At 41.5% G+C, this 12,244-nt stretch overlaps 1 pseudogene; it reads right to left on the bottom strand.

Moving 5' to 3' along the window:
• Positions 1-10,215, bottom strand: part of LOC124084469 (nuclear speckle splicing regulatory protein 1-like) — a 31,297-nt pseudogene extending 21,082 nt beyond the window's left edge.
• Positions 10,216-12,244: the final 2,029 nt, after the last annotated feature.

Below are 12,244 nucleotides of genomic sequence, written 5' to 3'. Positions count from 1 at the left end.
ATTTGGTTCTCCCATATGGAGCAATTCACTGTGGAATATTGTTTCATTGTTTTACAAATCAAAAAAAAGTATTACTTATTTTAATAGAAATAATATATAACTATTTTTTCCCTTTGCACTGGAATAAGGATTACCTAATTTTGCCTACCAGCTTATGTTTTTTTTTCTCAGCTTTATTGACTCTAGCCAAGTCCTTACTTTTCATGAATAGAATTGCAAATGCTGTTCTTTTAATCTTCTGAGTTGAATTCTGGGTCATGCAAAGATTAGGTGAAGTGACTTCAAACCTAAAATCCTATAATTACAGAATGTCTGTTTGCATTGGGACTTGGTTTTCCTTTCCCTACTGGTAAGTTGAGAAAGGAGTTTTCTGGACTGCAAATTAGGAAAGCTTTGGTTTGTTCTTCTGTGGCAAAGCAAACAGATTTGAAGAGGCCATCTATTTAGCTACCATTTGTTTTGTTTAATCTGAGATTAGGTCTAGGTTCACAAAGGAAATCTGCTAAATTTAGAGTGGACAGGATTTTTGAGACAGAGTTTTTTGATAGCTCTTCTGAAGTGTCTGCAATTGGGGAGAAAGAATAAATTGAACAATTTGAGGATGAAATTTTGGAAGAAATACAAGTATTTACAAATTGATCAAACTACTTCCTTGCTGGTTTCTAAGTGGTGGCGTGTGTTCCTTAACCGATTTTTTAAAGGATGCTTTTAATAATTCCTGTAAAGATCCACTGGCTGTGTTTTTCTTGCTGGCCATCACTAAGGAAGACCATGTGACTCATTACGATAATGGCCTGAGTAAGGAAGGCCCCAGGGGAGGGATGACTTAGAACTGAAGTACTACTTCATTTCTAATTGGACTGCTGTGAAAAAAGAGACCAGTCACAGCTGGAACAAGGGGCCAGGAGGATTGGTCACCTGTCTGGAGTAACCTTCAGGCAGAAAACTTTGCATCCACCTAAAAGGAGACGGTTTTTGCAGCTAGCTGGTGGGGGGAAGGTTTGTGTGAAGTCTCAAAGGGACCTAATACTGGACATATCCTAAATTCAAAATTTGACACTTAGGGGTGCTGGGGATATAGCTCAGTCGGTAGAGTGCTTGCCTTGCATGCACAAGGCCCTGGGTTCAATCCCCAGCACCACACAAACAAACAAAAAAAGTTGACACTTAGCCAGGTGTGGTGGTGCATGCCTCTAATTCCAGCAGCTTGGGAGGCTGAGGTAGGAGGATATTGAGTTCAAAGCCAGCCTCAGTGAAGAGAAGCGCTAAGCAACTCAGTGACACCCTGTCTCTAAATAAAATACAAAATCATCAAGTGCCCCTGAGTTCAATCCCAAGTACCAAAAAAAAAAAAAATGGACACTTTAGAGACTGCAATGGGCAATGTGTCCGTCTGCCTTCAAGACAGTATTAATTATTGAAGGGCATAACTTCAGTTTTATTGTTATAACGCTGATAAACATAAGAAGTGTGTTGGTGGTCCTTGACGGGGGAAGACGTATTTGTGAAGCTGTGTCTCTCTGCAGGCTGCTGCCTCTACTTGGAGAGCCTGCCTGGAGCAGGATGGTGAGCTGGAGTAAGGATCAGGGGCCAGGCAGATGGACAGACAGACCTACATTCACATTTCAGCATTTACATTCATGAATCCAGCAGCTCATCAGTTCACGGTTGCTGGTTGGCTGACTGTGAACATGGAACTCAGTCTCTTTCCTCAATGAAGTGGAATCAATAATAATTATCTAGAGGGGAGGCCGAGATGGTGAAGTGACGTGTACAAAGTGCCTGGTACACAGCCGATGCTCCCAAATTTCTCCCTCCTTCCTTGTTCCCCTCTGTCTGTTTGGTAAATCATCCTTCAAGGGATGCCACTCTTCTCTAACCCTCCAGCTCTTAAACTCTTTCTTTATGAACATGGGAAAGTTGGACTAATGTTGGGATCTTATTCCCAGGTGGGCTTTGGAACTCAGGAAACTGGGCTCCTTCAAAAGAGAACAAATTGGCTTCAAATAGCCAGAATTCCAGCAGCAGCTGGAGGAGCAGACCACGTGGGCCTTCAAAGCTGCAGGCCCCTGTGTCAGTTAAGGAAGATTCTCATTCTCTTTTGTGCAATCCAATCATGAGCGCTGCAGAGTCAGCTGACTAATAAAAAAAAAGTGTCTGCCTTTATCCTTGACCTCCCAACCTAATAATATTTTCACTGAATTATCTTCCCAGTGGATTTTATTCTTTAATCTAGTTTTCCACCTGCTGTTTGCCTGATTAGGAAATCTGCTCCATGTACAGAAACTGAACAGTCAGCATTCACAGGAACCCAGGTACCACGTGGACAGTTGTCTTTGACAGACTTTCTTGCTTGCCACTTTTCTGAGGTCCCGGCCCTTCAGAATGACCCTCGAAGCTCTGCATGTTTTTGTCATTCATCTATGAAGAGAGACAACTAAATCAATATTTTTCATCTGCTTTGCTGCCAGAATTCGATGATCTGTCACAGTTCTTGCCCAAAACATCCAATCATTATTGTTAAAATGTTTTTAAACATTGTTTGTAGATTGCTTTAACGGATTTACCAATCCATCTCTGAAAGATGGACTTTGATATGTAACTTTAGCAACATTTTACTACACTTTTTTCAAAACCCAGAGCAACCCTATTTTTATGCTTATGGTTGATCTAATTGCATATTTTCTTTTTGCAACAGTCCTCCAAGATTTTTTTTATGGTTTCTACTTGGAGGTTTTTCATTACTAATAATCCTATCCTGCATCTTCCACAAACCCTCTGTCTTCCATCCTACAGACTAAGCACAGCTTGCTCTAAGGGCTCTTGAATAAGACGCTATGGTCCTATCAGGTCTTTGCTATTCGTGTCTGAATTTAATCGCTTGTAGATTTTCATAAAATAAACCTCTCTCTTCTGCAATTGGGAGTGTTGGTAAGTTGTTTATGTTAAATGATTATTCTGCCCTGCTTGTCACATTAAAAAAAGCAACCCTTTAAAAATCAATTTTCTGTTGTGTCTATGACACTGTCATTGGATAGCACAAGTCAGGACTCCATAAACTTTTTCTGAAAAGGGCCAGACAGTAAATTTGTGGATCCCACATCTCTGTTGCAATGGTTCAGCTCAGCAGCCACAGGCAACGTGTATAGACAGTTGCAGGGAGCTAATATACCTTTATTTATGGACACTGAAATTTGAATTTTATGTAACTTTTATATGTCAAGAATTATTCTTTTGATTTTTGCCACCATTTAAATTTGAAAAAAAAAATTCTTCTTAATTTGTAAGCCAGACAAAAAAAGGGGCAGAGTGTGGGATTTACCCTAGGGCTAGAGTCTTCCCACTAAGGTACAGTTTCTGAGCAGAAGCAGACCCCAGTTTTGTGAGGACTGTTTCCTTTACAACTAGGGGAAACTTCTTTTAGAAAAGGAATATGAATTACAACTACAAAATCATGTGCTGTGCCTTACAAGAAACCCATGCAAATGAGAATCCCTGAACACTGAGCCTCTTTGGTTAATCTTGGAAAATTCTGCTACAGAGGTTCCCAGACTGGGCGGATCAGTGGAGTCACCAAGAGAGCTTATGAATTGCAGGTTCCAAAGCCCTGGCAGATTGCCTGAATTAGAATCTCTGAGGAGAAGACCTGGGAATCAGTGGTCTTGTAAAGATTTCTAGGTAATTCTACTGTGCAAATAGGTTTGGAAACTGCTATTTTATCAATCATTTTATAATAGCGGATGAATCTATTATAACAGGTGCTGCAAATACATGTAATCACACTGCTTGTCCAGAAATAGGCCTTAATGATGTTATCGACTCCTAGGCCAAATGTTCAGTTTTATTGAGAACGCAGTACTGTGAAATGATCTCAACCAAATATACACACACACACTCCCAAGCTCACCTATCTTTTCTCTTTCTTATTAGTGGGAGTTAACCCATGTGTGGTAAGCTGGCTCTTCACCATTTGGACTCAGCTTCATATTTAATATATTAAAACTTTATTCTTAAAACTATTGATAATTTTTTTAAAATCTTAAAACTTTTGAGTTGGCTTACATTTATAATCTATAAAGGAAATAAGATGTTAAAGAAAATCTGACATTTCTGTCATAACAGTGGAGAGAGTGAGTTAATAAACCAGGCATGGAGATATCACTGAGTTGCTTGTTATTGCCTGATTAACCATCCAATTTATAGAAGAATTTTCATCTTCTGATTGTTCAAATATATGATTATTGTTCCCACAATCCGAGATGTCGCCTTGGCCACCACTGGGTAGTTCCGTGTGTAGAATAGGTGGCTGTGCTACTGTGCTGTTCTATTTTTGGCTTGATAGGAACTGACATTAATTTCAGAAAATAAATGCCTTATCATTGCCGGTAAAACAACACGTGTGTCAACTGGAAGTTTCATTTTAAGGTCTGAGAAAATCTGTCCCTGCTTTTCACATTACCCTTATTAACAGGAACTTGAGAATTTAATGTCCCAGAAAACATGCAAACACTAGTGCCACTAATTTTATTCACCTGCCAAAAAGCAAGGCCATTTATTTCCCTCACTTAGAAGCATGCACAGAAAGGAAAGCAGACTTTGATGCATTGGTTTTAGCTGTTACTGGGGTAGCACGACATAAATAGAAACTAAAGCTTCCTTTTCCCCCTTGTTAAATGTTTTCGGTTTTAGAAGCGAAGACTCCATGAAGTCAAACTAGTTTCCTCCAACATGGACCAGCACATCTTGTCATTTGCATGTGTCTGTTTGTTAATTCATGCGTCCATCAAGTGTTAGAGGAGTGCCTACGATGTGCCAGTACTGTACTGGGTGCTGGAGATCCCACCGTGTGGTCTCAGGACCTAGGTTTCAAGGGTGGGAGAGAAACAATGAACCAGGGAATTTCACATGGTGCATAGAAATTAAATGGTGAAGCCATGGTGAACTGTGGTGGATGGACAGAGGAGACGGGTGACTATTCCAGGTGGTCAAAGATCCAGATGGTGAAAAGCAGTCTCCATACATAGATCCAGGCAAGAGGAACCTGGTGCTGGGTGGTCCAGCATATGGGTGGGCTGGTCAAGCACTTGAACATCAGCATCAAGCCACAGGTTAAAGTGATAGTATTTTGGTTATATGGGGTTAAATAAAATATATTAATAAAGTTAAATGACTTGATTTTGTTTACCCTTTTAATGAAGCTGCTAGAAAATTCCAAGTAGTTTGCATTGTTTCTCTCTGCTCTCTCTTACATGATTTTGAAGATGATCTTTCTGCAAAACTAGACAGCTTGGACATCCTCTTGCAGGGACCGGGGTATTTTTGAGTTTGGTGTGTGTGTGACCCATGGAGGGCAAGAATCTCCCACTCCAACTTGGGATCCAGTTTTTTTCTTCCCTGTTGTAAGGAACCTCAGGCTGCCTCTCTACAAAGTTGACTGCTGTGGGGACAGAGGTGACAATGAGCCTGTCATAGGACTGTGCTGGTGGATCCTAAGCTGGTAGGCCTCCTGTTTTCCAGGACAACACCTGTTCCCTCTTCAGGAAATTTCAGGAGAACTATGAACTGTCATCTGTACTGGTGTGTGTGTGTGGGGGGGGGCAGGTGACACTGCGGCTTGATGGATGTATTTGTCAAAACCATTTACAGGACCAGTGATGGGGAGAAAAGGGTTTATGATATAAAGATATCCTGATACTTACACAATGAGCCCCACTTCATTATGCCCAAGAAGAAAGGAAGGACCCAGGCCTTGCCACATTTCAGTCTGAGTCACAGGACAGTGTCCTCTGCCACACCACAGGACAAGTGTAGGCCCCATGGGCCAAAATGATTCTGTGAAACTGTAGGATGTGGAGAAGGCCATGGAGCTGTCACTGATGCTCAGAAGACGCCCTGACTTTCCTTCCCACCGGTTCTCTGTGACTTCGTTCTATCCAGACGCTGTGATGAGGCACCATGACCTATACCACTTGCCCTGGATCCCCTTATGCGTTTACACAATAATTTGGCACCTAAATATTAACAAGCTTGCGTTTGGTACCACGTAAGTAGACTAGAGATTTATGATAATAATTTTTACCCTCCGTCTTTTATATTTGACTTTTCCAGTAGGGGATAAAATGGGCAAAGAGGAAACCCCCAAAATCAAAAGTAAAGAAAAAAAAATCAAATCAAAACAGCTATAGCAACAACAGGAGAAAAGGAGGTCATGACCACGTCCTTCTCACAGGGGATGTGCTATATACATAAGTCTGTAGAAAACATTTGTTTCTTTAGACCGTTTTTTTCTTGTACTGTGTGGCATTTTCTTATGTGAACTAAAATAAGAAACTGAAAGAACTCTGATATTTATAGGTCACCACCAAAACAGATGTACGGTGGGATGAAGATGAACTAATTCAGTCAACCACTGAATTAAGAAGGGCTGGGATCAAAACCCACTCAGGTCCTCTTGATGTAATAATGTCGCCCTTGCAGAATTACATTTTGTACTAATAAATGTTCCCATAACTTCTCTCCACCTCTCACTTTTCCATATTTTTATAGCTGTAGAGGATCAAGATAGGAAGGGCGGGAATCAGTCAAGCAGGCAGGATGCGGAATCTTCTATTAATTCTACGGTTTAAAAGTTGTTTATACATTATTTATAAATTTATAAATTTATAAAGGTAATCAGATTCCTTAAGTCTCCACGTTCTTTTTTCATTTTCTTCTCCTTCATTTTTTAGGGAAAAAAAAGTTATTGGAGGTCAGAAACTGATAGTGGACTTCTGAGACAGTTGAGAGGAAAAAAAAATCATTTATAAGTGATTTGCAAGTCACGTCTGGTCCATGTGTAAAATTTCATTCCCTTTCAAGCTGTACATTTGGGGCATGTGGGTTGATAGTCTTTGGCTTCCTTCTCTTTGTTCTCCTTCCCGTGTTCCCCGTATGCATATATCACAACTTTGGTAATTGTTCCATAGTTCTTGGGTATTCTTTTCTGGCACTTTCTTTTCTCTCAGCCTTTTTTTTTTTCCCCTCTGTTTTCCAGTTTTGAAAATGTGTGCTTGTATTTGGGTCTGAAGCTTCCCTAAAGTTCCCTTCTCTCTGTGGATTAGCAATCTGTTCTTGACTATTGCCTACTTTTCCCATCGGAATTCTTGGCATAACTGTTTTAAATCCCGAGTCCGAACCTACCCTATCTGAGCCTCGTTCTGTGGCTTGCTCTGTCTTTTTTTTTTTAAATTTTTTTCTTTAATTACACATGGACACAATATATCTTTATTTTGTTTGTTTATTTTTATGTGGTGCTGAGGATCGAACCCGGTGCCCCACATGTGGGGGGCAAGTGCTCTGCCACCGAGCCACAACCCCAGCCCTTGCTCTGTCTTTTCAAACTGTGTTTTGCCTTTTGTTATTGTTTCCAGGTATCAAGATAGTTTGTATGATATTCATGCCAAGATTCAGTTCTGAATAACCAAAAACCCATTAAATTAAAAAGTATATAAAATTCTAACATTGGATAGGAATTCTATGAGTCTTTGATCTAAAACCTTAACCGTTTTATTTGTATTTTTTTATTGAGAATTAAATATGTGTCCTGGGTGAAACAAACAAACAACAAACTCTGTGATGGTTCCTGCAGAGATTTTTTTTGTCATAGGTCCCTGCTCTGGTGGGCTGTGATTCTCTGTCCACCTGTGTCTCTAATTTGGGTGGCAGCCGTGTGATCTGCCACCTTATCTACCTTATCTAAGAAGGGTTACTGATTTTTCAGTTTGGTTTGTTTCTTCTTGTTAGCCTTTTACTTGTTACCCAGAGTGACAAGTTCCTTACATGCCATACTAGGAACTAGAAGTCCTCAGTTAATATGTTTTAATCACAGAAAATTAAAAGCTTCTGGCTAACTTAAGAGGGGTGAAGAGAACCACAATGAGAGAGAAAGAGAGACAGACAAAGAGACAGAGAGAATAAATGAGTGATTGAATGGAAAGCTATGGGTTAACTCCCAGACTTGCATGAAGTCCTGTGCAGGTAGATAAGGGACCATATAGGACTCAGCACGCAGGCCTACCTTGGGTCAGACACCAGCCCATGTCCTGGGAGAGTAGATCCATTCTCCAGGGAAATCCAGGGTATGATGGTAGAAGTAGGAGATGCATTATAGATAAAAACACCTTTATCCTGGGAAAGCGGAATTCAAGCAGCTTCCAAAAGCCTGCCTCACTTCTGGCTGCTTCCCCTGGGCCGGAGGACGACACAGTTAAGGTTTTAGATCAAAGACTCATAGAATTCCTATCCAATGTGAGAATTTTGTATACTTTTTAATTTAATGGGTTTTTGGTTATTCAGAACTGAATCTTGGCATGAATATCATACAAACTATCTTGATACCTGGAAACAATACTTACAGATTATGGGATTTGTTGTTTCAGATTTCTTTCACTTGACATGTATTTCAGGTTTTCGTGTTGTGTGTCTCTTTTATTTTAGGTTATTATGAAGGGAATAAAATTTCCGGGGTAATTATCTTCCCAATGTTCCCTTTTTCTTTCAAGTAGAACCAAACTCTCTGAGGAGGCCCAACGGCCTTCTTGTCAGTGGTTTGGGGAAGGAAGAGCTATTTTCCAGCATTCCCATTTCCAGCCTTCCTGATTTTCCTGCTTAGTTGATGAACCCATTTGAGCTCTTTGCAGACAACAGTATCCGCTCAAGTTGGCTGGGTTGAAGAGGGTTTAAAAGTAGGCATGGGTTGGCTTAAAAACTCACTGGAAGAATTAGAGGAACAAATGCAAGGTTGAGCTTCCTGGATCAGAACTACAGCATCTCTGCCATGAATAGGAAGGCTGAGAGCAAGCCACCCAATCAGAAAGCTGGTGACCAATTGCTCAAACTAACTTGGCCAGTGGGTGCTCGCACTCTGAGAAAACTGACTACAGGCATGACTTGGGGGTGCGGGGTGGGGTGGAGGGGGAGCCAGCAAAGGAGATTGGATAAGAGTGGCACAGAGTCACAGAGGCCAAGGAAAGAGTGTTCCAAGGAGAAGGGAGTCTCAGAAATATCTCCCAGTCCGCAAGGAGGTTGTGAGACATTTTAGTGAGTCATACTGGGGAGATTAATCAAGCCAGGATGCTGTGACGGAGGGAGTGAGAGGAAGCTAAGAATGTAGAGTGTTCCCCACTCTTTTTCAGAAAGCCTGGCTATAAAGAAGAGGGAGAGGGTGATTTTTAGCAGTGACACAGTGGGGAGAGGGTGACATTAGAAGATGGAAGCAACAAGTAGTACATGTTTATGTGCTCATAGGAGGACTCTGTTGAGTAGAAGTGGTTGCAAACATACAGAAGAACGCTGTGCAATGACTGGAGGGAGGTTTCTTAAGAGGGAGGAAGTAATACAAGCGGTAGGGAAGTTCAGTTCTACACTGGAGAACAGGAGAGAAAGTGCTTCTGGCATTGCAGAGTACTAATACAGAAAATCTGTACTTAAAAATGAAAGCCCGGTCAATATCTAGTTAGCATGCAGGTCCTGAAATGAGGGACTCTCTGCATCAATGTGGGCTAGGAGCTACGCAAATCCTATTATACACGACTGGGAGATAAACAAATATTATAGATCAATTTAATCATCTGCTTAAAAAGGGTAAATACAACTTTAACTGAGTCTTAAAACGAAGAGAATTTATTGGCTTAAGTAAGAAAAGCATCCAAATGTGGGCAGGCTTCAGGCACAGATTGATCAAGGTTTCCTTAGTGGTTTACTTTACTTGACCCACTCCATATGCTGGCTTGATTCTTATTTTGCCTTCCCTCAGGGTGATATAGTGACTGCCAACAACAAGCAGGACTGAGGATCCTAGGAAAATGTTGGAAGAATAGGGAGAGAAGGAGAAAAATACTTATCATGGGTTTCCTTCCTTCCAATCCAATCTTCCACCATTTCTTTCATTGGCAGGAACTAACAAAAAGCCAGAGTGTAAGGGAACCTAGAATCAGCTCCTAAAGAGGTAAGAGCTGTATTTCATTAAAGGAAGCAGGTTTGGAAAGGCTACCTCCTCTGCAACCAGACGCTCCGGAGCTTCAGCAGGGACATTGGTAGGACATTTGGCTTGACATAACACTCACAGTCCCAAACTTTTCTCTCCTCATACTCCCTGAGAGTGGCAATTAGTGTTAGGGCTGTGTACCAGACAGCCACGGGGCTGGAGCAAGAGGCTGTGTTGCTCTTATCTGCCATGTTCTCTTCCTGGCGGGGGGAACTCACCTCCACCCTCCTGTGGATCCCCAAGGGCTCAAGTAACAAGCAGTTGTACCCTGACACTAGAAGAGTCCACGCAACCTAAGGTAGCCTTCAGGTACTCCTTCCCAGGAATCTGTCCCAGGGACAGACGTGACAGGGCCAGGAAGCAGTCAGAGATGGCTCCTCTGGTAGCAGAGCTCTGGAGAGCTGCCCTGGGGAGAGGCAGCAGTCTCTGGCCCTGTCTGGCTCCCTGTCCTTCCTGAGACATGCGTGGTCAGTGTCCTGCCTTCTGTGAACACCCCAGTGTGCCTCCTATGAACCTTTTCTTGCTTCACTGAGCGTTTAAAAGTCAACATAGTGTAGCCTAAGTAATCGCCACAGAGAATAAGAACTGAAGGTACAGCAGGGTGCCATGGCGCACACCTGTAATCCCTGTTGCTGGGGAGGCTGAGACAGGAGGATCGCAAGTTCAAAGCCAGCCTCAGCAATAGCAAGGTGCTGAGCAATTCAGTGAGACTCAGCCTCTACATAAAATACAAAATTGGGCTGGGGATGAGGCTCAGTAGTAGAGCGCCCCTGAGTTCAATCCCTGGTACCCCCCAACTCCCCAAAAAAGAATGGAAGGTGGGTCCTCCTTGCTAAGGTTATTTGGGACAAAGACACTGTAAATTCATATTCCTCACCAGGAGTCTGGGACAGGCAGTATTGCACAGAAGCCCATGGACCATAGATATTTGAGTTGCTGAGGCTAGCTTTGAACTTGCAATCCTCCTGCCTCAGCCTCCTGAGCACTGGGATTATAGGAGTGTACCACTGAACCTATCACAAATGTCCTTGAAAAACAGGGAGGTACAAGGGAGATTTCATTGTCTGCATATACATTTTTAAAGAAGATATAGTATTGAAATAACTAATGAATTTTATTTTTCATCTAACTAATACTATAAAAAGTAATACTCTCAGGGTTCTTCTTTGGGACAAACTTATATCCTTCCTTTCTGCCTGCTGATTTTTATATAAAAAGAGTATTTTTTTTCTTATCATGTTTACTAGTGTTCCACACATTTTATTGGTAATGTAGGACTACTGTGTTTGCTAAAGGCTATCTCCCAGACAGGCACACAAAGGCAATCCTGAAGGCTGTGCTTACAAATGTTTTATTCTTATTTCATCCATTTGTTTTTTTTTCAGCAAAAAAAATGCATAGTTATATTATTTATACAGACTTTCATATTCAAAACTGCAGGGAACAAATGTCTCAGAAAGCTGAAATCATGGCAAACTGTACGACAAACAGGAGTCACAATATGTTCAGTTACATGCACAGAATTGACCGAAATGATATCTATTTCTAAAGACTATTTTGGCTGATTTATCAGGAAATCTGGAATTACGATAAAGCAATGCTCTTCTGTCAGAACACACTATTGACCTGAAACCACCTCATAGTCCAGGTAGAGAAGTTCCCATGTCCTGAGGAGGCCTCTTCAGCCAGCTAAATATAGCTCTTTAGGATTTAACAAGCAGTGGGAAGAATAATTATTTCTTTATGCCTAGGTTATTCTTTTTTCTTTTTCCATTATCACCATTAAGTGAATTTAAAAACAAAAAATAAAAACAGAACAAGACAACAACAACAAAAAAGAATCAAGGTTTCTATTTGATCACTGCTAAATCTTCCCTCTGCCTCTGACCTGAGGGAGAATATGCATATGACCCTTTACTGCAGAGGGGACCTGCTAGTTGTACCTTTTTGGAAATCCCAGTACAATCGTGGCATTTAAATTCTTCATTAGAAATGGATGCACCTCCTAAGGCAGATGGTCAGAGAAGGCCAAGGACTCCTTTTAGGAACCTCTGTCTTCAAGGCTGGATTCCTGGAAAGCCAAGGCTTCAAGGTGGCAGAGAGGACCTGGGGCTGATTCTTCTTCCCACTTCAAAGACACAAGGGACAGAGTTTCCAGGGCTATGCTTCTTACTGGCTCTGTAGTCACTGTCCTCGAACCCTCGTCACCTCCTTAGTGTC

Source organism: Marmota monax, unplaced genomic scaffold, assembly GCF_021218885.2.
Source record: "Marmota monax isolate L192 unplaced genomic scaffold, Marmota_monax_Labrador192_F-V1.1 WCK01_AAM20220418_F8-fsc00022, whole genome shotgun sequence".
Classification (NCBI taxonomy): Eukaryota; Metazoa; Chordata; class Mammalia; order Rodentia; family Sciuridae; genus Marmota; species Marmota monax.
The sequence above is the reverse complement of the archived record's forward strand: the minus strand, read 5'-3'. Positions and strand labels throughout refer to the sequence as shown.